Below are 27770 nucleotides of genomic sequence, written 5' to 3' on the forward strand. Positions count from 1 at the left end.
CAAAGAGGAGTGGTGAAGATCAGACTATATGCAAATTGGGCAAGGGGTTCGACAAGGCTCTGTTTTGTCCCTGTTAGTAGTATAATTGGATGGTTCGGCGGCCACCACCCCCACCGGCTCCCAGATGCCTCCTCCACCACCACCAAAGCCAGAGGCCTCCCAGAGGCCTCATCCACCACCACCACAGCCAGAGGCCTCCCAGAGGTCTCCTCCACCACCCGCGGGAAATATGAATTGGTAAACAAAGCCACGTGCTTTTCGACAGCTATCATCGACAACAACGCATCGCTAACCTCAGTACTGCCATCTCGACGGGCCTAAACCTCAGTAGTACCAACTTAACCTAACTAGCGCGAGGTAAACAAATCCACGTGTTTTTGACAGCCACGTGCTTCTTGACAGACAACAACGCATCGCTAACCTCAGTACTGCCATCTTGGCGGGCCTAAACCTCAGTAGTACCAACTTAACATAACTAGCGCGAGATAAACAAATCCACGTGTTTTTTGACAGCCACGTGCTTTTTTGACAGCTGTCATCCGCCATCCTTAAACCACAGAGCACTGTGCTGCCCTCTTTATCGCAGTAGCTAGAAATTCGTCAGCTGGCATCCGCAGTGCTACCATCTTGACGGGTCTAAACCTTAGTGCTACCAACTTAACCTCACTAGCGCGAGATAAACAAATCCACGTGCATTTTTGACAGCTGACATCCGCCATCTTTAATCCAGAGAGCACAGTGCTGCCCTCTTTAGGTACTTACCTTTGAAATGTGGGACGTCACAGCTGTCATCCGCCATCTTGCATCGCAAACCTCAGTGCTGCACACTTTAGCTAGATACCTTTGAAATGTAGTGGCGGCAAATTGAGAAATTCTTTATGCTCTTGTTTGGAAACAAAGCCACGTGCATTTTTGACAGCTGTCATCCGCCATCATTAATCCAGAGAGCACCGAGCTGCCCTCTTTAGCTACTTACCTTTGAAATGTGGTACGTCACAGCTGTCATCCGCCATCTTGCATCGCAAACCTCAGTGCTGCACACTTTAGCTAGATACCTTTGAAATGTAGTGGCGGCAATTTGAAAAATTCTTTATGCTCTTGTTTGGAAACAAACCTATGCGCTTTTTTTGACAGCTATCATCCGCCATCTTTAATCCAGAGAGCACCGTGCTGCCCTCTATGTGGGGGTGGTAAATTCTACGCGCTCTTGCTTGGAAACAAACGCATGTGCTTTTCTGACAGCTGTCAACCGCCAGAGAGCACCGTGCTGCCCTCTTTGTGCCTGAGGCAAATTCCACGTGCTTTACAAACTCACGTGCTTTTTGACAGCTGTCATCCTCCATCTTGCATCACAATCCTCAGTGCTGTACTCTTTAGCTAGATACCTCTGAAATGTGGTGGCGGCAAATTCCACGTGCTCTTGTTTGGAAACAAAGCCACGTGCTTTTTTGACAGCTGTCATCCGCCATCTTTAATCAATAGAGCACTGTGCTGCTATCAGGCGGGTAATTTCGTCAGCTGTCATCCGCCATCTTTAATCCACAGTGCACCGTGCTGCTCTCTGTAGTAGCGGGCAATTTGAAAAGTTCTGTTAGCTGTCATCCGCCATCTTTAATCAAGAGAACACCGTGCTGCCATCTTTAGCTAGATACCTTTGAAATGTGGTGGCGGCAAATTCCACGTGCTCTTGTTTAGTAAAGAAACTCACGCGCTTTTTGTCAGCTGTCATCCGCCATCTTACATCGCAAATCTCAATGCCACACTCTTTAGTTGAAAAATGGTGGCGGATAATTTAAAAAGAAAAATTCTACAGCAGCCATCTCTCGACGCTAATTGCACAAGATGGTGGCTATACGTGACTCCTTAAAGGTGCTTATGCAAGATGATCGCTATACATAGATTCATATGAGACACCCTTGGGATGGTTGCGCAAGATGGCGGTTATACAAGGCTCCTTATGAGACACCCTAGGGATGCTTGCGCAAGATGGTGGTTGCTCTTATGAGGCGGCTTAAGGATCCTTGCACAAGATGGCTAGAGACGCCCCCCCTAAGGATGCTTGCGCAAGATGGCGGACGCAAGGTGGCGGCTATACATAGCTCCTTATGAGACAGCCTAGGGGGTGCTCGCACAAAATGGCGGCTACTCTTATGAAGAAAGCTAGCTTAGAGGCTACTGCGCAAGATAACGGTTGCTGTTATGCATGCGGTGGAGAGCAAATTGAAATTCTATGTGCTTAATCAACAGAGCACCCTGCTACACTCTTTAGCTGAAATGTGGTGGTGGATAATTTGAAAAATTCTTCTGACAGGTGTCATCTTTAAACAATGACGACTATACATAGGCTGTTAAGACCTTATCATTCTCCTCCTCCTCCTTCTCTACCTCCGCCTCTTATGTCAATGCATAGCTTTATATCGAACAAGTTTAAACCTGCATCGCGAAGGCAAGCGTGTGCAGCGATAACATTATTGTACATGTTTAGACTTGCGAAACATAAGAAGAGTAGAATCAAACGCTGTACTCGATACAATATGTGCTCAGAACATTGATTGATGTGTTCAGAACACAAAATAAGTGATCAAGACCAAAATCGAACACTGTACTCGATGTCGTTAACTTCAACATGAGACTAAAACATTGTTTGGTGTGTTCAGAACACTACATAAGTAGAATCGAATGCTGTAATTAATACAACATGTTAGGGGATACCTTTGTTCTAAGAAGATCAGATTGAAACATAACAAGACTAGAATTGAACACTGCACTCGATGTCGTTAACCTTAAAATGTGATCAGAACATTGATTGATGTGTTCAGATCACTAAACAAGTAGAACCGAACACTGTACAACATGTCAGGGGATACCTTTGTTCTAAGAAAATTAGATTGAAACATAACAAGACTAGAACCGGACACTGTACTCGATACAACATGTTAGGGGATACCTTTGTTCTAAGAAAATTAGATTGAAACATAACAAGACTAGAATCGAACACTGCACTCGATGTCGTTAACCTTAACATGTGATCAGAACATTGATTGATGTGTTCGGATCACTAAACAAGTAGAACCTAACACTGTACAACATGTCAGGGAATAACTTTGTTCTAAGAAAATTAGATTGAAACATAACAAGACTAGAATCGAACACTGTACTCGATACAACATGTTAGAGGATACCTTTGTTCTAAGAAAATTAGATTGAAACATAACAAGACTAGAATCGAACACTTCACTCGATGTCGTTAACCTTAAACTGTGATCAGAACATTGATTGATGTGTTCAGATCACTAAACAAGTAGAACCGAACACTGTACTCGGTACAACATGTTAGGGGATACCTTTGTTCTAAGAAAATTAGATTGAAACATAACAAGCCTAGAATCGAACACTACACTCGATATCGTTATCCTTAACATGTGATCCGATACAACATATTAGGGGATACCTTTGTTCTAAGAAAATTAGACTGAAACATAGCAAGACTAGAATCGAACACTGTAAGAACATTGTTTGATGTGTTCAGAGCAAAAGTAGAACTTCGATGATTTACCTAGTGTAAAAATCAAAACACACACTGTGCACATATCGCATAGCAATCTCTTGTCTAGTACGAAAATTAAAAACCACACGGTGCACATATCGCATAGCTAACTCGGCAACACTTCAAATGATTTGCTTAGTGCGAAAATAAAAATATTTATACCGCGTAGCTAACTCGTTCACCGCACTGCTAAGACGCTTAGTAATTGCAAACACACTGATATATATCATACGAAAATCAAGAAAGCACACTGCGTAGCCAACTCGCTCGGTCACTCGCTTAGTAATTGCAACACGACTAGAACACTGATACACGTTACTTTTTTTCTCGAACACACACACACACACACACACGGATAAGAATGTTGCGAGATACTCCATACTTACATGTTTTTTTTAAAAAAATAGGGGGTGAAAGATCATAAATTATATGTACACATGTTGTCTCCTCCAAGTTGTAAGACGAAATAGACGCAGTACTGCGGGTTTCCGCTATAGCTGGCGAACGGAAGTAGCATGATATCTCAGCAAAAAATATGCGTGAGCTTGCATACACGCAAGTCAGATACAATGATGGATACCGCGATTCAAATCCCGGCAACTTATGCCGTCAGGAAGGGCATCCGGCTAGATCGTGTTATGACGATCGCGCAGGTCCCTCGCCTAGCATTTGCTATTTTTTACGGCTTCCGACAGTAGGAGTTCGAACCTACTATCCCCTGAATTAGCGAGAATGATTGCGGGTACAAGAGTGTTGAGGGTGATTCATCTGTCGGATGGAGGTGATAAGCCTTGTGCAGGCTTCTTCGGTACCGGGACATCTACTTATAAAACCAGCTACAACGGATTTGTCGCGTATACTGCGATTTCAAATCTCGCGCCAGGAAGGGCAACTGGTCGTAAAACAATAGTGTATGATGTAAGAGGCTAGATACTAATAGTTTATGCGTCAAGAAGGGCATGTAGCTATTAAACTATAGTTTGTGGTGTAGGACACAATTTAAAATCTTGCTTCTCTCATCAAAAATGACACCCGGCTGTAAAATTAATTCTTGTGATTTAAAATCTTAGTTCTCGCGTTAGGAAGGGTATCTAGCAGTTAAAGAGATTATCGCGAGTTAAAATCTTAGTCCTCGCGTCATGAAGGGTAAAAAGCAGTAAAACTATGGTGTGTGATGTAAGAGGGTAGATACTGTAATTTAAAAACTTATTTCTTGCATCACGAAGGGTAACTAGTCTTAAAACAAATTCTTGCGATTTAAAAATCTTAGTTTTGCGTCAGGAAGGGCATCCGGCCGTAAAACAGTAGTTCTTGATACTGCGATTTAAATTCTAAGAAGTGCATCTAGCTGTAAAACTCCGATTCTCGTGTTGAAAAGAGCATCTAGTTGTAAAACAGATTCTTAATCCCAGTTCTTTGACGTCAGGAAGGGCAACCGACCGTAAAACAATAGTGTATGATGTAAGAGGCTAGATACTAATAGTTTATGCGTCAAGAAGGGCATGTAGCTATTAAACAATAGTTTGTGCTGTGGGACACAATTTAAAATCTTGTTTCTCTCATCAAAAGTAACACCCGGATGTAAAATTAATTCTTGTGATTTAAAATCTTAGTTCCCGCGTTAGGAAGGGTATCTAGGAGTAAAACAGATTCTCACGAGTTAAAATCTTAGTCCTCACGTCAAGGAGAGTAAATAGCCGTAAAACTATGGTGTATGATGTAAGAGGCTAGATACTGTAATTTAAAATCTTATTCCTTGCATCTCGAAGGGTAACTAGTTTCAAAACAAATTCTTGCGATTTAAAATCTTAGTTCCTGCACCAAGAAGAGCATCTAGCTGTAAAACCCCGATTCTCGTGTTGGAAAGGGCAACTAGTTGTAAAACAGATTCTTAATCCCAGTTCTTTGACGTTAGGAAGGGCAACCGGTCGAAAACACTAGTGTATGATGTAAGAGGCTAGATACTGCTAGTTTTGTTTCAGGAAGGGCAACCAATCGTAAGACAGATTATTGTGATTTAAAATCTCGCGTCAGGAAGGGCAACCGGCCGTACCGTGAAACAATAGTGTATGATGTAAGAGGCTAGATACTGCTTTTTAAAAATCTAAGAAGAGCATCTAGCTGTAAAACCCCGTTTCTCGTGTTATAAAGGGCAACTAGTTGTAAAACAGATACTTAATCCCAGTTCTTTGACGTTAGGAAGGGCAACCGGTCGAAAACAATATTGTATGACGTAAGAGGCTAGATAATGCTAGTTTTGTGTCAGGAAGGGCAACCAGTCGTAAAACAGATTATTGTGATTTAAAATCTCGCGTCGGGAAGGGCAACCGGCCGTACCGTGAAACAATAGTGTATGATGTAAGAGGCTAGATACTGCTTTTTATAATCTAAGAAGAGCATCTAGCTGTAAAACCCCGATTCTCGTGTTAGAAAGGGCAACTAGTTGTAAAACAGATTCTTAATCCCAGTTCTTTGACGTTAGGAAGGGCAACAGGTCGAAAACAATAGTGTATGATGTAAGAGGCTAGATACTGCTAGTTTTGTGTCAGGAAGGGCAACCAGTCGTAAAACAGATTCTTGTGATTTAAAATCTCGCGTCAGGAAGGGCAATCGGCTGTAAAACAGATTCTTACGATTTAAACTCTTGCATCAGGAGGGGGCACTCTGCTGTAAAACATATTTTTAATCCAAGAGAATCGAACCCGAGACTGCCGGGTGAGAGGCAAGCACACTAAACCAAACTGTAGGCTATAGGTTACATTTTTTTGTTCCACAGTCTTTGAAGTTGTATCGGCGCAGTCATTCAGAGCGAAGTGCGGAATGCATGTGTTGACTGAAATTGTACACTCGGCTTCCGGCTGTACTAACCTTGAACGAGGACACTGCGTGCTGATAAGCCACTTGTAACTCAAGGAACGTCTTCTTAACCGTGTAGCATTTAGCTGGTGTAAGTTCCTAACATAACATATTATGATCGTACGGGGAGGTTAAAACTCAGTACTAGCACATAGCCTACCCCTATCGAAAGAGCCTGCACGGTGCCGGCATATAGACTACTCCTGTTGAAGGAGTCTGCACAAGGTTTAACGCCCCCATCAACAGCCCTTACTTAATGCTGCCTTTTTGCATGCCTTCGAAACTACCTAAGAATGTAATATACAACAGTAGGGAGAGGGTAAAACCCAGTGCCGGCACATAGCCTACTCCTACTGAAGAAGCCTGCACAAGGATTAACGCCTCCATCCAAAAGTTGAATCACCCTCAATATCTTGTACTCACAATCAGTTTCGGGGAAGCCTGCACAAGGTTTAACGCCCCCATCAACAGCCCTTACTTAATGCTGGCTTTTTGCACGCCCTCGAAACTACCTAAGAATGTAATATACAATAGTAGGGAGAGGGTAAAACCCGGCGCCGGTACATAGCCTACTCCTACCGAAGAAGCCTACACAAGGCTTAACGCCTCCATCTGACAGATGAATCGCCATCAACATCTTATACTCATAATCATTTTCGAAGGAGTCTGCACAAGGTTTAACGCCCCCATCAACAGCCCTTACTTAATGCTGGCTTTTTGCACGCCCTCAGCCTGCACACAGCTTATCGCCTCCATCCGACAGATGAATCACTATCAAGATCTTGTACTCACAATCATTTTCGAAGGAGTCAGCACAAGGTTTAACGTCCACATCAACAGCCCTTACTTAATGCTGGCTCTTTGCACGCCCTCGAAATTACCTGAGAATGTAATATGCAACAGTAGGATCGCCCCCATCCGACAAATGAATCACCCTCAACACTCTTGTACCCGCAATCATTCTCGCTACTTCGGGAGATAGCAGGTTCGAACTCCTACTGTCGGAAGCCGTAAAAAATAGCAAATGCTAGGCGAGGGACCTGCGCGATCGTCATAACATGATCTAGCCGGATGCCCATCCTGACGGCATAAGTTGCCAGGATTTGAATCGCGGTATCCATCATTGTGTCTGACTTGGGTGTATGCAAGCTCACGCATATTTTTTTGCTGAGATATCATGCTACTTCCGTTCGCCAGCTATAGCGGAAAACTCGCAGTACTGCGTCTATTTCGTCTTACAACTTGGAGGAGACAACATGTGTACATATAATTTAAGATCATTCATCCCCCTACTTTTTTAAAAAAACATGTAAGTATGGAGTACCTCGCAACATTCTTATCCGTGTGTGTGTGTTTCGAGAAAAAAAGAGGAACGTGTATCAGTGTTCTAGTCGTGTTGCAATTACTAAGCGAGTGACCGAGCGAGTTGGCTGTGCAGTGTGCTTTCTTGATTTTCGTATGACATATATCAGTGTATTTGCAATTACTAAGCGTCTTAGCAGTGCGGTGAACGAGTTAGCTACGCGGTATAGATTTTTTATTTTCGCACTAAGCAAATCATTTGAAGTGATGCCGAGTTAGCTATGCGATATGTGCACAGTGTGGGTTTTAATTTTCGTACTAGGCAAGAGATAGCTATGCGATATGTGCACAGTGTGTGTTTTTGATTTTTACACTACGTAAATCATTGAAGTTGTACTTTTGCTCTGAACACATCAAACAATGTTCTTACAGTGTTCGATTCTAGTCTTGCTATGTTTCAATCTAATTTTCTTAGAACAAATGTATCCCCTAACATGTTGTATCGGATCACATGTTAAGGTTAACGACATCGAGTGTAGTGTTCGATTCTAGTCTTGTTATGTTTCAATCTAATTTTCTTAGAACAAAGGTATCCCCTAACATGTTGTATCGAGTACAGTGTTCGGTTCTAGTCTTGTTATGTTTCAATCTAATTTTCTTAGAACAAAGTTATTCCCTGACATGTTGTACAGTGTTCGGTTCTACTTGTTTAGTGATCTGAACACATCAATCAATGTTCTGACCACATGTTAAGGTTAACGACATCGAGTGCAGTGTTCGATTCTAGTCTTGTTATGTTTCAATCTAATTTTCTTAGAACAAAGGTATCCCTTAACATGTTGTATCGAGTACAGTGTTCGGTTCTACTTGTTTAGTGATCTGAACACATCAATCAATGTTCTGATCACATGTTAAGGTTAACGACATCGAGTGCAGTGTTCAATTCTAGTCTTATGTTTCAATCAGATCTTCTTAGAACAAAGGTATCACCTAACATGTTGTATTAAGTACAGCGTTCGATTCTACTTATGTAGTGTTCTGAACACAACAAACAATGTTTTAATCACATGTTGAAGTTAACGACATCGAGTACAGTGTTCGATTCCAGTCTTGATCACTTATTTTGTGTTCTGAACACATCAATCAATGTTCTGATCACATGTTGTATCGAGTACAGCGTTTGATTCTACCCTTCTTATGTTTCCCAAATCTAAACATATACAATAATGTTATCGCTGCACACGCTTGCCTTCGCGATGCAGGTTTAAAATTGTTCGATATAAAGCTATGCCTTGACAAAAGAGGCGGAGGTAGAGAAGGAGGAGGAGGAGAATGTTAAGGTCTTAACAGCCTATGTATAGTCGTCATTGTTTAAAGATTACACCTGTCAAAAGAATTTTCTAATTATCCACCACCACATTTCAGCTAAATATGGTAGCAGGGAGCTCTGTTGTTTAAGCACATAGAATTTCAATTTGCTCTCCACCGCATGCATAACAGCAACCGTTATCTTGCGCAGTAGCCTCTAAGCTAGCTTTCTTCATAAGAGTAGCCGCCATCTTGTGCGAGCACCCCCTAGGCTGTCTCATAAGGAGTTATGTATAGCCACCATCTTGCTTTCGCCATCTTGCGCAAGCATCCTTAGGGGGGTGGCGTCCCTAGCCATCTTATGCAAGGAACCTTAAGCCGCCTCATAAGAGCAACCACCATCTTGCGCAAGCATCCCTAGGGTGTCTCATAAGGAGCCTTGTATAACCGCCATCTTGCGCTAGCATCCCAAAGGTGTCTCATAATAAACTATGTATAGCGATCATCTTGCATAAGCACCTTTAAGGAGTCACGTATAGCCACCATCTTGTGCAATTAGCGTCGAGAGATGGCTGCTGTAGAATTTTTCTTTTTAAATTATCCGCCACCATTTTTCAACTAAAGAGTGTAGCACTGATGTTTGCGATGTAAGATGGCGGATGACAGCTGACAATAAGCGCGTGAGTTTGTTTACTAAACAAGAGCACGTGGAATTTGCCGCCACCACATTTCAAAGGTATCTAGCTAAAGATGGCAGCACGGTGCTCTCTTGATTAACGATGGCGGATGACAGCTAACAGAACTCTTCAAATTGCCCGCTACTACAGAGAGCAGCACGGTGCTCTGTGGATTAAAGATGGCGGATGACAGCGGACGAAATTACCCGCATGATAGCAGCACAGTGCTCTATTGATTAAAGATGGCGGATGACAGCTGTCAAAAATCACGTGGCTTTGTTTCCAAACAAGAGCACGTGGAATTTGCCGCCACCACATTTCAGAGGTATCCAGCTAAAGAGTACAGCACTGATGTTTGTGATGCAAGATGGCGGATGACAGCTGTCAAAAAGCACGGGAATTTGTAAAACACGTGGAATTTGTCACCGGCACAAAGAGGGCAGCACGGTGCTCTCTGGCGGTTGACAGCTGTCAGAAAAGCACATGGGTTTGTTTCCAAACAAGAGCGCGTAGAATTTACCACCCCCACATAGAGGGCAGCTCGGTGCTCTCTGGATTAAAGATGGCGGATGATAGCTGTCAAAAAAATGCATTGGTTTGCTTCCAAACAAGAGCATAAAGAATTTTTCAAATTGCCGCCACTACATTTCAAAGGTATCTAGCTAAAGAGTGCAGCACTGAGGTTTGCGATGCAAGATGGCGGATGACAGCTGTGACGTACCACATTTCACAGGTAAGTAGCTAAAGAGGGCAGCTCGGTGCTCTCTGGATTAAAGATGGCGGATGACAGCTGTCAAAAATGCACGTGGCTTTGTTTCCAAACAAGAGCATAAAGAATTTCTCAAATTGCCGCCACTACATTTCAAAGGTATCTAGCTAAAGTGTACAGCACTGAGGTTTGCGATGCAAGATGGCGGATGACAGCTGTGACGTACCACATTCAAAGGTAAGTAGCTAAAGATGGCAGCACGTTGCTCTATGGATTAAAGATGGCGGATGGCAGCTGCACGTGGATTTGTTTACAAACAAGAGCATAAAGAGTTTCTCAAATTACCTCCACTACATTTCAAAGGTATCTAGCTAAAGAGTGCAGCACTGAGGTTTGCGATGCAAGATGGCGGATGACTTCTGTGACGTACCACATTTCAAAGGTAAGTAGCTAAAGAGGGCAGCACTGTGCTCTCTGGATTAAAGATGGCGGATATCAGCTGTCAAAAAAGCACGTGGATTTGTTTATCTCGCGCTAGTGAGGTTAAGTTGGTAGCACTAAGGTTTAGACCCGTCAAGATGGCAGCACTGCGGATGACAGGTGACGAATTTGCAGCTACTGCGATAAAGAGGGCAGCACAGTGCTCTGTGGTTTAAAGATGGCGGATGACAGCTGTCAAAAAAGCACGTGGCTGTCAAAAAACACGTGGATTTGTTTATCTCGCGCTAGTTAGGTTAAGTTGGTACTACTGAGGTTTAGGCCCGCCAAGATGGCAGTACTGAGGTTAGCGATTGCGTTGTTGTCTGTCAAAGAGAACGTGGCTGTCAAAAACACGTGGATATGTTTATCTCGCGCTAGTTAGGTTAAGTTGGTACCACTGAGGTTTAGGCCCGTCAAGATGGCAGTACTGAGGTTAGCGATGCGTTGTTGTCGATGATAGCTGTCAAAAAGCACGTGGCTTTGTTTACCAATTCAAATTTCCCGCGGGTGGTGGAGGAGACCTCTGGGAGGCCTCTGGCTGTGGTGGTGGTGGAGGAGGCCTCTGGGAGGGCTCTGGCTGTGATTTTGGTGGAAGAGGCATCTGGGAGCCGGTGGGGGTGTTGGCCGCCGAACCATCCAATTATACTACTTCTGTTATTATTCAATATCTAATCGGGAGCTGCATTTAAGCCTGTAACAGATACAGAATTGGGAATTAAGGTCAACGGAGAACTAATATGCACACTCAGATATGCAGATGACACAGTATTTCTTGCATAATATTGAAAGCCTACAACTGTACTTAGACAAGTTAATACAGTTGGAGAAGAAATGGGGTTCATTATCAACTATAAGAAAACTAAATTAACGGTTTGTAGTTTAGGAAGAGCTCGAAGCTGAAAGCTGTAATCTCAGCAAGTTGACAAATTTAAATACCGGTACCTCTATTGTTGGATATCAGATGATTTAGACCCAGATCTCGAAATTAAAATCCGTACAGAAATGACAAGATCAGCATTCAAGAAAATGAAGGCTTTACTGTGTGATGACGCCTTAAACTTAAATCTGAGACAGCGCATGGTTAAATGTTATGTTTGGTGAATTTTGGTTTATGGAGTTGGAGCTTGCACTTTAAAAATAACCACCATAAAAAGGCTGGGAGCTCTAGAAATGTCGTTTCATAGACGAATGCTACGAGTCTCCTAGATAGAGAACGTCTCTAATGAACAAATATTACAGAGAGCAAACTCTAAAGAGAACTACTGATTAACATCAAATGCAGAAAAATTGCGTACTTGTGGCATGTGTTACGTGGTGGAACATAGGCTGTGCTGTATTACACTTCATTTTAAAGGGCAAAATCGAAGGACAGCGAAGAGTAGGCAGAAGAAGAACGTCATGTCTCAAGAACATTCAAGACTGGACTGGAATGCGAACCGTCGCACAACTCCACCGCGTTGCTGAAGATGAATGAACACTGTCCCCATACCGATCGCCAACGTCCGAGAGACTGGACAAGGCATATAGAATAATAATAAGAAGACTTTGTCGCCAACCGCCAAGAACAAATCGTGCTGCTTTCTCTCGGATGTTTTCCAGTTCTCGCATCAAGTAGTCCCGGTGTGCGACCCACACAGTGGAGCCGTACTCTAACTGCCGTCTTATATACCCTCTCCTTTACATCCTTACTACGACCCCTAAATACTCTTATAATCATGCGAAGAGATCTGTAACCTTTCCTAACAACCTCTTTAATATGATTACCCCAGTGAAGATCAGTCACAACTAGATACTTACAGTGTTCTCCACGAGGTACCATCATCTCATCAACACACTAATTACAACTGACAGGACTTTCTCTTATCTTTCCATCCCATTTACCACCATCTCACAACATTACACATAGATTTATTTATCATCAACAGGTTATTTTCCCAATTAAAGATTATTTAACAAGACATAAAATACAACAACTACACCTTAACTGACTGACTGACTGACTGACTGACTAAATTGATTGTTGAAAAGGCACGATGAATCGGAAAGTAATCATTTCAGCACGGTTTATATAAAAATGACACTATTTATTACATACGTAAATCACAGGATGGATGCAGTGAAACAATAGACATGGAGATTACAATCATGACGTGTCAGAATGGACAAAGAAACCGTAGTGTGTAGGTGGCGCTACTTGATGGTGGCTCAGCCAGAGTCATATGAATATATATAAATATTCTCAACACCTCCTCTCGAAGGCTGAACCAGCTTCAAAGTTTCGGTCCTCTGTCACCCAGACACTCTAAACACTTCCAGTGCTTATCCTTCAGTAGTCCCTTGGTGTCAGCTACGATCTCGGATGTTGCATTACTTTCCTGTATGATGAATTTGAGTATTTCTCTGGTGTACTTTGGTACTTCCATAAAGATTTCCTCTTCAACAATTCCATTTAAGTATGCAGTTGCTACGTCGAATTGTCGGACATACATTCCGTGATGAGCAGCGAGTGCAATAGCCATTCGTATTGAGCTGAGTCGTGCTACTGGTGCGAAAGTTTCGGTGTAATCTATACCTGGCCTCTGGGAAAGCACCCTGGCCACGACTCTAGCCTTCTTTATTGTGATCTCGCCATTTGCTCCGTACTTATTCCTAAGGACTACACGACTTCCAATCTACGTCCTATTTTCCGGGCGGTCTACAAGATCCCAGGTCTTGTTTCTTAGAATAGAGACAAATTCATCTGCCATGTCCAGCATCCTCTCATTTTTCTCTGGACCTGAAAATGCCATCTGAATTGGAACCTCAGCCAGACATATCTAATCAATTTGTCCTCCATCGTGTTCCTGGTAAAGCTTATGAGGTATGACTCGTGTTCCCGCACGGATAATTTTTGTCCTTCCTGTAGCATGTCGAGATTGTCGTATTTCTGGTTCTGGTTCATTTTCGAAACCAAGAAATTCTTCATCAGAACTATCCGAATCTTTGGTGCTTTCTGTACGTTCTGTGTCTCTAGGAGTGATGTTTACATTGACGAAAGGATCAACCTGCTCTGGCTCTACTGGGATGATCTTCATCAAAGTGCTCTACATTTGGGCGCTGACTTGGGAAAATATCAAGATCGTACTTTTGCTCTTTTCAGTCTCCTTTCAGAAACTTGACATCACGTGAGATTTCCACTTTTCGTTCCTGTGGTATCCAAATTCTGAAACCTTTGGATTGCTCTGCATATCCGAGGAATATGCCCTTTCTTCCTTGAGGGTCGAATTTTCCTATGTTCGGCGATCGATTTAGGCAGTAGGTTTCACATCCAAATTTTTCGAATTTACTAACATTCGGAACCTTTCCAGTCCAGGCTTCGTAAGGAGTTCGTCCACCCAGTTTACTTGTAGGACATCTGTTCCTAATGTAATTCGCTGTTGAATCAGCCTCTGCCCAGAAAGAAGTAGGAAGTCCGGACTGCATTAATAAACATCTGGCCATCTCGACGAGTGTACGGTTTTTCCATTCCGCTACTCCATTTTGTTCCGGGTTACGCGGAATCGTCAGGCGTCGTAGGATCCCGCAGCTTTTCAACAATGCGTCGAATTGGGAATTTACGTATTCCGTACCATTATCAGACTGCAAAATCTTTATCTTCGCGTTTTTCTGTGTTTCCAGACGTTTTCTGAAGTCCTGAAACTCATTAACGACTTCATTTTTCTGACGAAGAAACTTCACTTCGCACCATCCAGTCGCATCGTCGACGAATGTGACGAAGTATCGCGCGTTTCCATTCGAGGAAATCCTCATAGGGCCGCAAATATCGGAATGAATCAATTCCCCTGGTTCCATTCTCCTATCGGACTTCTTCGGAAAAGGGGTACGTGTCATATTTCCTTGGAGACAGATCTCACATTCAAAATCCTCTTCAGTGTCGATGACTTCGATTCCCTCCATCATTTTATTCTACACTGCCTGACGTAGATCCGTTATGTTTAGATGTCCCAATCGAATGTGCCAGTCCATAATAGACGCTTTGCGGGTATCTTCTCGGACAATTTTCCCTGTTCTTCGGTGTACGACCCTTTAACGTAATAAAGTCCGTCTTTTCTATGTGCAATGAATAAGGTACTATCGTTCGCATCTGTAACTCGAGCGGATGTCTTGTCAAACACTACGCGGTGACCCCTGTCTACAATCTTCCCGACTGAGAGTAGATTAGTACGCAGATCGGGTACGTACAATGTATCGCATAGGTCGAAACTCTTATCACAACCATCAACGTTAGTAGTATAATACAGGGATTCGGCCGCCTCCTCCCGCGGGAAATTTGAATTCTGGCGGGAAATTTGAATTTTGGCGGGAAATTTGAATTCTGGCAGGAAAATTGAATTTTGGCGGGAGATTTGAATTCGTAAACAAAGCCACGTGCTTTTTGACAGCTGTCATCGACAACAACGCATCGCTAACCTCACTGCTGCCATCTTGACGGGCCTAAACCTCAGTAGTGCCAACGTAACCTAACTAGCGCGAGGTAAACAAAGCCACGTGTTTTTGACAGCCACGTGCTTTTTGACAGACAACAACGCATCGCTAACCTCAGTACTGCCATCTTGACGGGCCTAAAACTCAGTAGTACCAACTTAACCTAACTAGCGCGTGGTAAACAAAGCCACGTGCTCTTTTGACAGCTGTCATCCGCCATCTTTAAACTACAGAGCACTGTCCTGCCCTCTTTACCGTAGTAGATGTAAAATTCGTCACCTGTCATCGGCAGTGCTGCCATCTTGGCGGGCCGAAACCTTAGTGCTACCAACTTAACCTCACTAGCGTGAGATAAAAAAATTCACGTGCAGCTGTCATCCGCCATCTTTAATCCATAGAGCACCGGGCTGCCTTCTTTAGCTACAAACCTTTGCAATGTGGTACGTCACAGCTGTCATCCGCCATCTTGCATCGCAAACCTCAGTGCTGCATTCTTTCTTATTTTGAAATGTGGTGGCGGCAAATTCCACATGCTCTTGTTTGGAAACAAAGCCACGTGCAGCTGTCATCCGCCATCTTTAAGCACTGTGCTGCCCTCTTTAGCTACTTACCTTTGAAATGTGGTACGTCACAGCTGTCATCCGCCATCTTGCATCGCAAACCTCAGTGCTGCACTCTTTAGCTAGATACCTTTGAAATGTAGTGGCGGCAAATTCCACGTGCTCTTGTTTGGAAACAAAGCCACGTGCAGCTGTCAACCACCATCTTTAATCCAGAGAGCACCGTGTTGCCCTCTTTAGCTACTTACCTTTGAAATGTGGTACGTCACAGCTGTCATCCGCCATCTTGCATCGCAAACCTCAGTGCTGCACTCTTTAGCTTGAAATGTAGTGGCGGAAATTTGAAAAATTCTTTATGCTCCTGTTTGGAAACAAAGCCACGTGCAGCTATCATCCGCCAACATTAATCTAGAGAGCACCGTGCCGCCCTCTATGTGGAGGTGGTAAATTCTACACGCTTTACAAACCCATGTGCTTTTCTGACAGCTGTCAACAGCCAGAGAGCACCGTGCTGCCGTATTTGTGCCGGTGACAAATTCCACGTGCTTTTTGACAGCTGTCATCCGCCATCTTGCATCGCAAACCTCAGTGCTGTACTCTTTAGCTAGATACCTTTGAAATGTGGTGGCGGCAAATTCCACGTGCTATTGTATAGTAAACAAAGGCACGTGCTTTTTTGACAGCTGTCGTCCGCCATCTTTAATCAATAGAGCACTGTGCTGCGGGTAATTTCGTCAGCTGTCATCCGCCATATTTAATCCACAGAGCACCGTGCTGCTCTCTGTAGTAGCGGGTAATTTTAAAAGTTCTGTTAGCTGTCATCCGCCATCTTTAATCAAGAGAGCACCGTGTTGCCATCTTTAGTTGAACTGTGGTGGCGGCAAATTCCACGTGCTCTTGTTTAGTAAACAAACTCACGCGCTTTTTGTCAGCTGTCATCCGCCATCTTACATCGCAAACCTCAGTGCTACACTCTTTAGTTGAAAAATGGTGGCGGATAATTTAAAAAGAAAAATTCTACAGCAGCCATCTCTCGACGCTACTTGCACGAGATGGTGGCTATACATGACTCCTTAAAGGTGCTTATGCGAGATGATCGCTATACATAGTTTCTTATGAGACGCTCTTGGGATGCTTGCGAAGATGGCGGTTATACAAGGCTCCTTATGAGACACCCTAGGGATGCTTGCGCAAGATGGTGGTTGCTCTTATGAGGCGGCTTAAGGATCCTAGCACAAGATGGCTAGAGACGCCCTAAGGACGCTTGCGCAAGATGGCGGATCCAAGATGGCGGCTACACATAGCGGCTACACATAGCTCCTTATGAGACAGCCAGTACTCGATACAACATGTGATCAGAACATTGATTGATGTGTTCAGATCACTAAACAAGTAGAACCGAACACTGTACAGCATGTTAGAGGATACCTTTGTTCTAAGAAAATTAGATTGAAACATAACAAGACTAGAATCGAACACTGCACTCGATGCCGTTAACCTTAACATGTGATCCGATACAACATGTTAGGGGATACCTTTGTTCTAAGAAAATTAGATTGAAGCATAGCAAGACTAGAATCGAACACTGTAAGAACATTGTTTGATCTGTTCAGAGCAAAAGTACAACTTCAATGATTTACCTAGTGTAAAACACACACTGTACACATATCGCATAGCTATCTCGCCTATCACTTGCCTAGTATGAAAATCAAAAACACACTGTGCATATGTCGCATAGCTAACTCGGCAACACTTCAAATGATATGCTTAGTACAAAAATAAAAAAACCTATACCGCGTAGCTAACTCGTTCATCGCACTGCTAAGACGCTTAGTAATTGCAAATGCACTGATATATGCCATACGAAAATCAAGAAAGCACACTGCGTAGCCAACTCGCTCGGGTCACTCGCTTAGTAATTGCAACACGACTAGAACACTGATACACACACGGATAAGAATGTTGCGAGATACTACATACTTACATGTTTTTTTTAAAAAAAAGTTGGGGGTGAAAGATCATAAATTATATGTACACATGTTGTCTCCTCCAAGTTGTAAGACGAAATAGACGCAGTACTGCGAGTTTCCGCTATAGCTGGCGAACGGAAGTAGCATGATATCTCAGCAAAAAAATAAAAAATACGCGTGAGCTTGCATACATGCAAGTCAGACACAATGATGGATACCGCGATTCAAATCCTGGCAACTTATGCCGTCAGGAAGTGCATCCGGCGAGCATCTAGCTGTAAATCCCCGATTCTCATGTTAGAAAGAACAACTTGTTGTAAAACATTCTTATTCCCAGTTCATTGACGTCAGGAAGGGCAACCGGTTGAAAACAATAGTATATGATGTAAGAAGCTAGATACTGCTAGTTTTGCGTCAGGAAGGACAACTAGTCTTAAAACAAATTCTTCTGATTTAAAATCTTAGTTTTGCGTCAGGAAGGGCATCCGGCTGTAAAGCAATAGTTCATGATACAGCGATTTAAAATCTAAGAAGAGCATCTAGCTGTAAATCACCGATTCTCGTGTTAGAAGTTGTAAAATGGATTCTCAATCTGAGTTCTTTGACGTTAGGAAGGGCAACCGGTCGAAAACAATAGTGCATGATGTAGAAGGCTGGATACTGCCAGTTTTGCGTCAGGGAGGGCAACTAGTCTTAAAACAAATTCTTGCGATTTAAAATCTTAGTTTTGCGTCAGGAAGGGCATCCGGCTGTAAAACAATAGTTCACGATACAGCGATTAAAAATCTAAGAAGTGCATCTAGCTGTAAAACCCCGATCTCGTGTTAGAAGTTGTAAAAGAGATTCTTAATCCAAGTTCTTTGACGTCAGGAAAGGCAACCGGTCGAAAACAATAGTGTATGATGTAAGAGGCTAGATACTGCCAGTTTTGCGTCAGGAAGGGCAACTAGTCTTAAAACAAATTCTTGCGATTTAAAATCTTAGTTTTGCGTCAGGAAGGGCATCCGGCTGTAAAACAATAGTTCGCGTTACAGCGATTTAAAATCTAAGGAGAGCATCTAGCTGTAAATCCCCGATTCTCGTGTTAGAAAGAGCAACTTGTTGTAAAACATTCTTAATCCTAGTTCTTTGACGTCAGGAAGGGCAACCGGTCGAAAACAATAGTGTATGATGTAAGAGGCTAGATACTGCCAGTTTTGCGTCAGGAAGGGCAACTAGTCTTAAAACAAATTCTTGCGATTTAAAATCTTAGTCTTGCGTCAGGAAGGGCATCCGGCTGTAAAACAATAGTTCACGATACAGCGATTTAAAATCTAAGAAGTGTATCCAGCTGTAAAACCCCGATTCTCGTGTTAGAAGTTGTAAAACAGATTCTTAATCCGAGTTCTTTGACGTCAGGAAGGGCAACCTGTCGAAAACAATAGTGTATGATGTAAGAGGCTAGATACTGCCAGTTTTGCGTCAGGAAGGGCAACTAGTCTTAAAACAATTTCTTGCGATTTAAAATCTTAGTGTTGCGTCAGGAAGGGCATCCGGCTGTAAAACAATACTTCACGATACAGCGATTTAAAATCTAAAAAGTGCATCTAGCTGTAAAACCCAGACTCTCGTGTTAGAAGTTGTAAAAGAGATTCTTAATCCAAGTTCTTTGACGTCAGGAAGGGTAACCGTACGAAAACAATAGCGTATGATGTAAGAGGCTAGATACTGCTTTTTAAAATCCTAGAAGGGCATCCTGTTGTAAAACGGATTCTTGTGATTTAAAATCTCGCGTCAGGAAGGGCAACCGGTCGTAAAACTAATTCCTGCGTTTTAAACTCATGCGTCAGGAGGAGGCACTCGGCTTTAAAACATTTTTAATCCCGGCCCAGCTACGTTAGGAACCACATCTAGGTGAAAAAACAGGAGCTTCAAGCATTTACAGTTTTAAGCTTTAGGAACGGGTTATGGGTTACATTTTTTGTTCTACTGCATAGAACACTATCTTTGAAGTTGTATCGGCGCAGTCTGAAGCGAGGTATGGAATGCATGTGTTAGCTGAAATTGTACACTCGGCTTCCGGCTACACTAACCTTGAACGAAGACACGGTGTGCTGATAAGCAACTTGTAACTCATACAACGTCTTATTGCTAGATTATAAGCGTATTAAGGTTGTAAAATATTCTGTTCTGTAAAACTAAAATAGTCCTCCTCTGTGGTGTAGTAGTTAGTGTGATTAGCTGCTACCCCCGGAGGCCCGAGTTCGATTCCCGGCTCTGCCACGGAATATGTAGCATTTAGCCCATGTAAGTTCCTAACATAAAATATCATGATTGTACGGAGAGTGCCTGCACGGCGTAGGCATGTAGGCTACTCCTGTTGAAGGAGCCTGTACAAGGTTTAACACCCCTCCATCAACAGCCCTTACTCTTTGCACGCCCTCGAAACTACCTGAGAATGTAATATGCAACAGTAGGATCACCCCCATCCGACAAATGAATCACCCTCAACACGGGTTTTACAGCTAGATGCACTTCTTAGATTTTAAATCGCTGTATCGCGAAATATTGTTTTACGACCGGATGCCCTTCCTGAGCAAAACTAAGATTTTAAATCGCAAGAATTTGTTTTAAGACTAGTTGCCCTTCCTGACGCAAAACTGGCAGTATCTAGCCTCTTACATCATACACTATTGTTTTCGACCGGTTGCCCTTCCTGACGTCAAAGAACTCGGATTAAGAATCTCATTTACAACTTCTAACACAAGAATCGGGGTTTTACAGCTAGATGCACTTCTTAGATTTTAAATCGCTGTATCGTGAACTATTGTTTTACAGCCGGATGCCCTTCCTGACGCAAAACTAAGATTTTAAATCGCAAGAATTTGTTTCAAGACTAGTTGCCCTTCCTGACGCAAAACTGGCAGTATCTAGCCTCTTACATCATACACTATTGTTTTCGACCGGTTGCCCTTCCTGACGTCAAAGAACTCGGATAAAGAATCTGTTTTACAACTTCTAACACGAGAATCGGGGATTTACAGCTAGATGCTCTTCTTAGATTTTGGATCGCTGTATCGCACACTATTGTTTTACAGCCGGATGCCCTTCCTGACGCAAAACTAAGATTTTAAATCGCAAGAATTTGTTTTAAGACTAGTTGCCCTTCCTGACGCAAAACTGGCAGTATCTAGCCTCTTACATCATACACTATTGTTTTCGACCGGTTGCCCTTCCTGACGTCAAAGAACTTGGATTAAGAATCTCTTTTACAACTTCTAACACGAGAATCGGGGTTTTACAGCTAGATGCACCTCTTAGATTTTAAATCGCTGTATCGTGAAATATGTTTTACAGCCGGATGCCCTTCATGACGCAAAACTAAGATTTTAAATCGCAAGAATTTGTTTTAAGACTAGTTGCCCTTCCTGACGCAAAACTGGCAGTATCTAGCCTCTTACATCATACACTATTGTTTTCGACCGGTTGCCCTTCCTGACGTCAAAGAACTAGGATTAAGAATGTTATACAACAAGTTGCTCTTTCTAACACGAGAATCGGGGATTTACAGCTAGATGCTCTTCTTAGATTTTAAATCGCTGTATCATGAAATATTGTTTTACAGCCGGATGCCCTTCCTGATGCAAAACTAAGATTTTAAATCAGATGAATTTGTTTTAAGACTAGTTGCCCTTCCTGACGCAAAACTAGCAGTATCTAGCCTCTTACATCATACACTATTGTTTTCAACCGGTTGCCCTTCCTGACGTCAAAGAACTGGGATTAAGAATGTTTTACAACAAGTTGTTTTTTCTAACATGAGAATCGGGGATTTACAGCTAGATTCTCGCCGGATGCACTTCCTGACGGCATAAGTTGCCAGGATTTGAATCGCGGTATCCATCATTGTGTCTGACTTGCATGTATGCAAGCTCACGCGTTTTTTTTTTTTTTTTTTTGCTGAGATATCATGCTACTTCCGTTCGCCAGCTATAGCGGAAACTCGCAGTACTGCGTCTATTTCGTCTTACAACTTGGAGGAGACAACATGTGTACATATAATTTATGATCTTTCACCCCCAACTTTAAAAAAAAAAAAAAACATGTAAGTATGTAGTATCTCGCAACATTCTTATCCGTGTGTGTATCAGTGTTCTAGTCGTGTTGCAATTACTAAGCGAGTGACCCGAGCGAGTTGGCTACGCAGTGTGCTTTCTTGATTTTCGTATGACATATATCAGTGTATTTGCAATTACTAAGCGTCTTAGCAGTGCGATGAACGAGTTAGCTACGCGGTATAGAATTTTTATTTTTGTACTAAGCAAATCATTTGAAGTGTTGCCGAGTTAGCTATGCGATATGTGCACAGTGTGTTTTTGATTTTCATACTAGGCAAGTGATAGGCGAGATAGCTATGCGATATGTGCACAGTGTGTGTTTTACACTAGGTAAATCATTGAAGTTGTACTTTTGCTCTGAACACATCAAACAATGTTCTTACAGTGTTCGATTCTAGTCTTGCTATGCTTCAATCTAATTTTCTTAGAACAAAGGTATCCCCCAACATGTTGTATCGGACCACATGTTAAGGTTAACGGCATCGAGTGCAGTGTTCGATTCTAGTCTGGTTATGTTTCAATCTAATTTTCTTAGAACAAAGGTATCCCCTAACATGCTGTACAGTGTTCGGTTCTACTTGTTTAGTGATCTGAACACATCAATCAATGTTCTGATCACATGTTGCATCGAGTGCAGTGTTCAATTCTAGTCTTGTTATGTTTCAATCTGATCTTCTTAGAACAAAGGTATCCCGTAACATGTTGTACAGTGTTCGGTTCTACTTGTTTAGTGATCTGAACACATCAATCAATGTTCTGTTCACATGTTACGGTTATAGACATCGAGTGCAGTGTTCGATTCTAGTCTTGTTATGTTCCAATCTGATCTTCTTAGAACAAAGGTATCCCCTAACATGTGGTACAGCATTCGATTCTACTTGTTTAGTGATCTGAACACATCAATCAATGTTCTGTTCAGATGTTAAGGTTAACGACATCGAGTGCAGTGTTCGATTCTAGTCTTGTTATGTTTCAATCTAATTTTCTTAGAACAAAGGTATCCCCTAACATGTTGTACAGTGTTCGGTTCTACTTGTTTAGTGATCTGAACACATCAATCAATGTTCTGTTCACGTGTTAAGGTTAACGACATCGAGTGCAGTGTTCAATTCCAGTCTTGTCATGTTTCAATCTGATCTTCTTAGAACAAAGGTATCCCCTAACATGTTGTACAGCGTTCGATTCTACTTATGTAGTGTTCTGAACACACCAAACAATGTTTTAATCACATGTTGAAGTTAACGACATCGAGTACAGTGTTCGATTCTAGTCTTGATCACTTATTTTGTGTTCTGAACACATCAATCAATGTTCTGATCACATGTTGTATCGAGTACTGGCTGTCTCATAAGGAGCTATGTATAACCGCCATCTTGCGTCCGCCATCTTGCGCAAGCATCCTTAGGGGTGGGGGGCGTCTCTAGCCATCTTGTGCAAGGATCCTTAAGCCGCATCATAAGAGCAACCACCATCTTGCGCAAGCATCCCTAGGGTGTCTCATAAGGAGCCTTGTATAACCGCCATCTTGCGCGAGCATCCCAAGGGCGTCTCATAAGAAACTATGTATAGCGATCATCTCGCATAAGCACCTTTAAGGAGTCATGTATAGCCACCATCTTGTGCAATTAGCGTCGAGAGATGGCTGCTGTAAAATTTTTCTTTTTAAATTATCCGCCACCATTTTTCAACTAAAGAGTGTAGCACTGAGGTTTGCGATGTAAGATGGCGGATGACAGCTGACAAAAAAGCGCGTGAGTTTGTTTACTAAACAAGAGCACGTGGAATTTGCCGCCACCACAGTTCAACTAAAGATGGCAACACGGTGCTCTCTTGATTAAGGATGGCGGATGACAGCTAACAGAACTTTTCAAATTACCCGCTACTACAGAGAGCAGCACGGTGCTCTGTGGATTAAAGATGGCGGATGACAGCTGACGAAATTACCCGCAGCACAGTGCTCTATTGATTAAAAATGGCGGACGACAGCTGTCAAAAAAGCACGTGCCTTTGTGTACTAAACAAGAGCACGTGGAATTTGCCGCCACTACATTTCAAAGGTATCTATCTAAAGAGTACAGCACTGAGGTTTGCGATGCAAGATGGCGGATGACAGCTGTCAAAAAGCCCGTGGAAATTGTCACCGGTACAAAGAGTGGTGGTGGTGATTATTGTTTTAAGAGGAAGTACAACTAGGCAACCATCCTCTATATAACACTAATCAGAGGGAAAAATGGAAGGGATCCGATACTTCGAAAAATGCAGATATCCGCCAAAGGAAGACAAGGGCCACGAAGGGCGTGAAGATGAAAGACTCCCTAGCCCTCGCAAACCTAATAGCGTCGGGGTCGGAAAAGAACAAGAGTTGACCAAGGGAGGTCGGATAGGATAGATGAAAGTGAGGAGCCTGACACAAGTAAGTGGAAGCAATGCCATGTCTCAGCTGAGGGCCCCGTGGTCGCCCGGCACAAAGAGGGCAGCACGGAGCTCTCTGGCGGTTGACAGCTGTCAGAAAAGCACATGGGTTTGTAAAGCGTGTAGAATTTACCACCACCACATAGTGGGCAGCACGGTGCTCTCTAGATTAAAGATGGCGGATGATAGCTGCACGTGGCTTTGTTTCCAAACAGGAGCATAAAGAATTTTTCAAATTTCCGCCACTACATTTCAAGCTAAAGAGTGCAGCACTGAGGTTTGCGATGCAAGATGGCGGATGACAGCTGTGACGTACCACATTTCAAAAGTAGCTAAAGAGGGCAGCACGGTGCTCTCTGGATTAAAGATGGTGGTTGACAGCTGCACGTGGCTTTGTTTCCAAACAAGAGCACGTAGAATTTGCCGCCACTACATTTCAAAGGTATCTAGCTAAAGAGAGCAGCACTGAAGTTTGCGATGCAAGATGGCGGATGACAGCTGTGACGTACCACATTTCAAAGGTAAGTAGCTAAAGAGGGCAGCACAGTGCTTAAAGATGGCGGATGACAGCTGCAAGTGGCTTTGTTTGCAAACAAGAGCACGTGGAATTTGCCGCCACCACATTTCAAACTAAAGAGTGCAGCACTGAGGTGTGCGATGCAAGATGGCGAATGACAGCTGTGACGTACCACATTTCAAAGGTAAGTAGCTAAAGAGGGCAGCACGGTGCTCTATGGATTAAAGATCGCGGATGACAGCTGCACGTGGATTTGTTTATCTCACGCTAGTGAGGTTAAGTTGGTAGCACTAAGGTTTAGGCCCACCAAGTTGGCAGCACTGTCGATGACAGGTGACGAATTTTACATCTACTACGATAAAGAGGGCAGCACAGTGCTCTGTAGTTTAAAGATGGCGGATGACAGCTGTCATAAAAGCACGTGGCTTTGTTTACCACGCGCTAGTTAGGTTAAGTTGGTACTACTGAGGTTTAGGCCCGTCAAGATGGCAGTACTGAGGTTAGCGATGCGTTGTTGTCTGTCAAAAAGCACGTGGCTGTCAAAAAACACGTGGCTTTGTTTACCTCGCGCTAGTTAGGTTAAGTTGGCACTACTGAGGTTTAGGCCCATCAAGATGGCAGCAGTGAGGTTAGCGATGCGTTGTTGTCGATGATAGCTGTCAAAAAGCACGTGGCTTTGTTTACAAATTCAAATCTCCCGCCAAATTTCAAATTTCCCGCCAGAATTCAAATTTCCCGCGGGAGGAGGCGGCCGAATCCCTGTATTATACTACTAACGTTCATTGACATTGTCACAACACCTTTTGCACTTATTTTCGTTGTAGAACTGTTCGCTAACTTTAAATCTTCAGACACATTTGATTCTACTTGTGAAAAATAGTCCAGATTTTTACACATGTGCGATGTACAGCCGCTGTCGATGCGTCGCGGTCCGTCACGAACTTGCACGAGTTCAGTTCTGATGTAATACATAGCGAGGTACTTCCTTCGGCCTTGTGAGAATTGTCATGATCATTTTTACTCGATTTGCACTCCTTCGCTTTATGACCTGTCTTTTCACAACGATAACAACGAAGAGATGTGGATCCTCCTTTTTCGCCTTTATCGACTTTGCTTGTGGGCTTTCTATAATTCTTGTTCTTGTATTTTCGTTCAACAGTTATACAGTTTTGCAATATGTTGTTCGGATCACTGCTCCTCGCGGCACTTTCTTTGACAATTTTTACGCGTAATACCTCGGGCTTTGGAAGTTCGTCGCGAGATTCGATCGCGCACCGAAAGTATTCGAAACTGGCTGGCAAGCTATACAGAAGTAATATGGATAACAAATCATCGTTGATTGCTTCGTCCATACCATTGAGCTTGTCCACGGCGTCGAAAAATCTCCGCAAATGATCGCCTACATCCCCATCTTCACTCATTCTTTGAAGCACGATCTGCTTTAATAATGTTGCTTTCCGCGCTGGCCCCTTCGATTGGTAAATCGACTCTAGTTTTAGCCACAGTTCGCGCGAAGTGACACAGTCTTTTACCTGTTTCAATTCCGAGGGTTGAATCGCCAAGATGATATCTGACATTGCTTCACTGTCACGTTCTTCCCATTCTGTAATAGCGGCCGCATTCTCGCTGACCGGTTCAGGTTTAACCTTTATTCCAGCTACGTACGCCCACGTACGATTTTTTACTAACACAGCCTTCATGTGAATTTTCCACGGTCAAAGTTGTCCTTTGATAACGTCTCGATGCGCACCATATTTGAAGTGTTCATCTTCACACACTATTTCTTCGCAGAAGACACTTGTCTAAATGTTTAACTCAATCTCGCCAACCGTGCGCGACACGATGTTTTCACTTTCTAAACGCGCATCCTGTGCCCGTAACCTGTTGAAAAGGCACGATAAATCGGAAAGTAATAAGATCAGCACGGTTTATATTAAAATGACACTATTTATTACATACGAAAATCACAGGATGGATGCAGTGAAACAATAGACATGGAGATTACAATCATGAAGTGTCAGAATGGACAAAGAAACTGTAGTGTTTAGGTGGCGCTACTTGATGGTGGCTCAGCCAGAGTCATATGAATATTCTCAACATAAATAAATAAATAAATAAATAAATAAATAAATAAATAAATAAATAAATAAATAAATAAATAAATAAATAAATAAAACTAAATCTCCTTAAATAATTGAAATTATTAAACTACATCTATTAACATTTACGTATTTACATATCTTACAGATAGGGCCTTACATTCATGAGGTCAATAGGGCATGTCTGATTTTAAACGGGGGTGAGTGAAAACGGTCCACTGAGTCACCCACCTCATTCATTGATGTTAGTGCCTCCACAAGCCATGAGTTAGCCCGAGCCACAGTTCTCACTTTAGGCAGATGAAAAATACACCTTTGCCTAGTATTGCGACGAGGAACATGTAATGGAATCAGCTCCAGTAATGTTGAGAAATCCACTCTATTCGTCAGAGACTTATAAAGAAAGAGTGTATTGGCACATCTGCGGCGTGAGTGCAATGTCCTTATGCTCATAATCTCACAAAAAGACTCGTAATCGGACGAAGAGAGAGAAATGCCCGAACCCTTGTAGCTGATCCATTCCATTCCCGCACAGTCGCTCACAATCCGGCAACTCTGTTACTGCTCTACACAGTGTAGCGTCATCTGTGATTGCAGTTCTTTACTTGTACCATTTATATGTAAAAGAAAAATAAACGGCCTGCGGGATCGCCGTCTTAATCATTACAAGATCAGATAATACTTCCCCTACTCTAATTCTCTGAGTCCTATTAGATACAAATTTAGCCATCAATTCAAAACCTTTTTTGCCTAGACCAACAGCCCTTATTTT

The sequence above is a fragment of the Anabrus simplex genome, chromosome 10, assembly GCF_040414725.1.
Source record: "Anabrus simplex isolate iqAnaSimp1 chromosome 10, ASM4041472v1, whole genome shotgun sequence".
Lineage (NCBI taxonomy): Eukaryota > Metazoa > Arthropoda > Insecta > Orthoptera > Tettigoniidae > Anabrus > Anabrus simplex.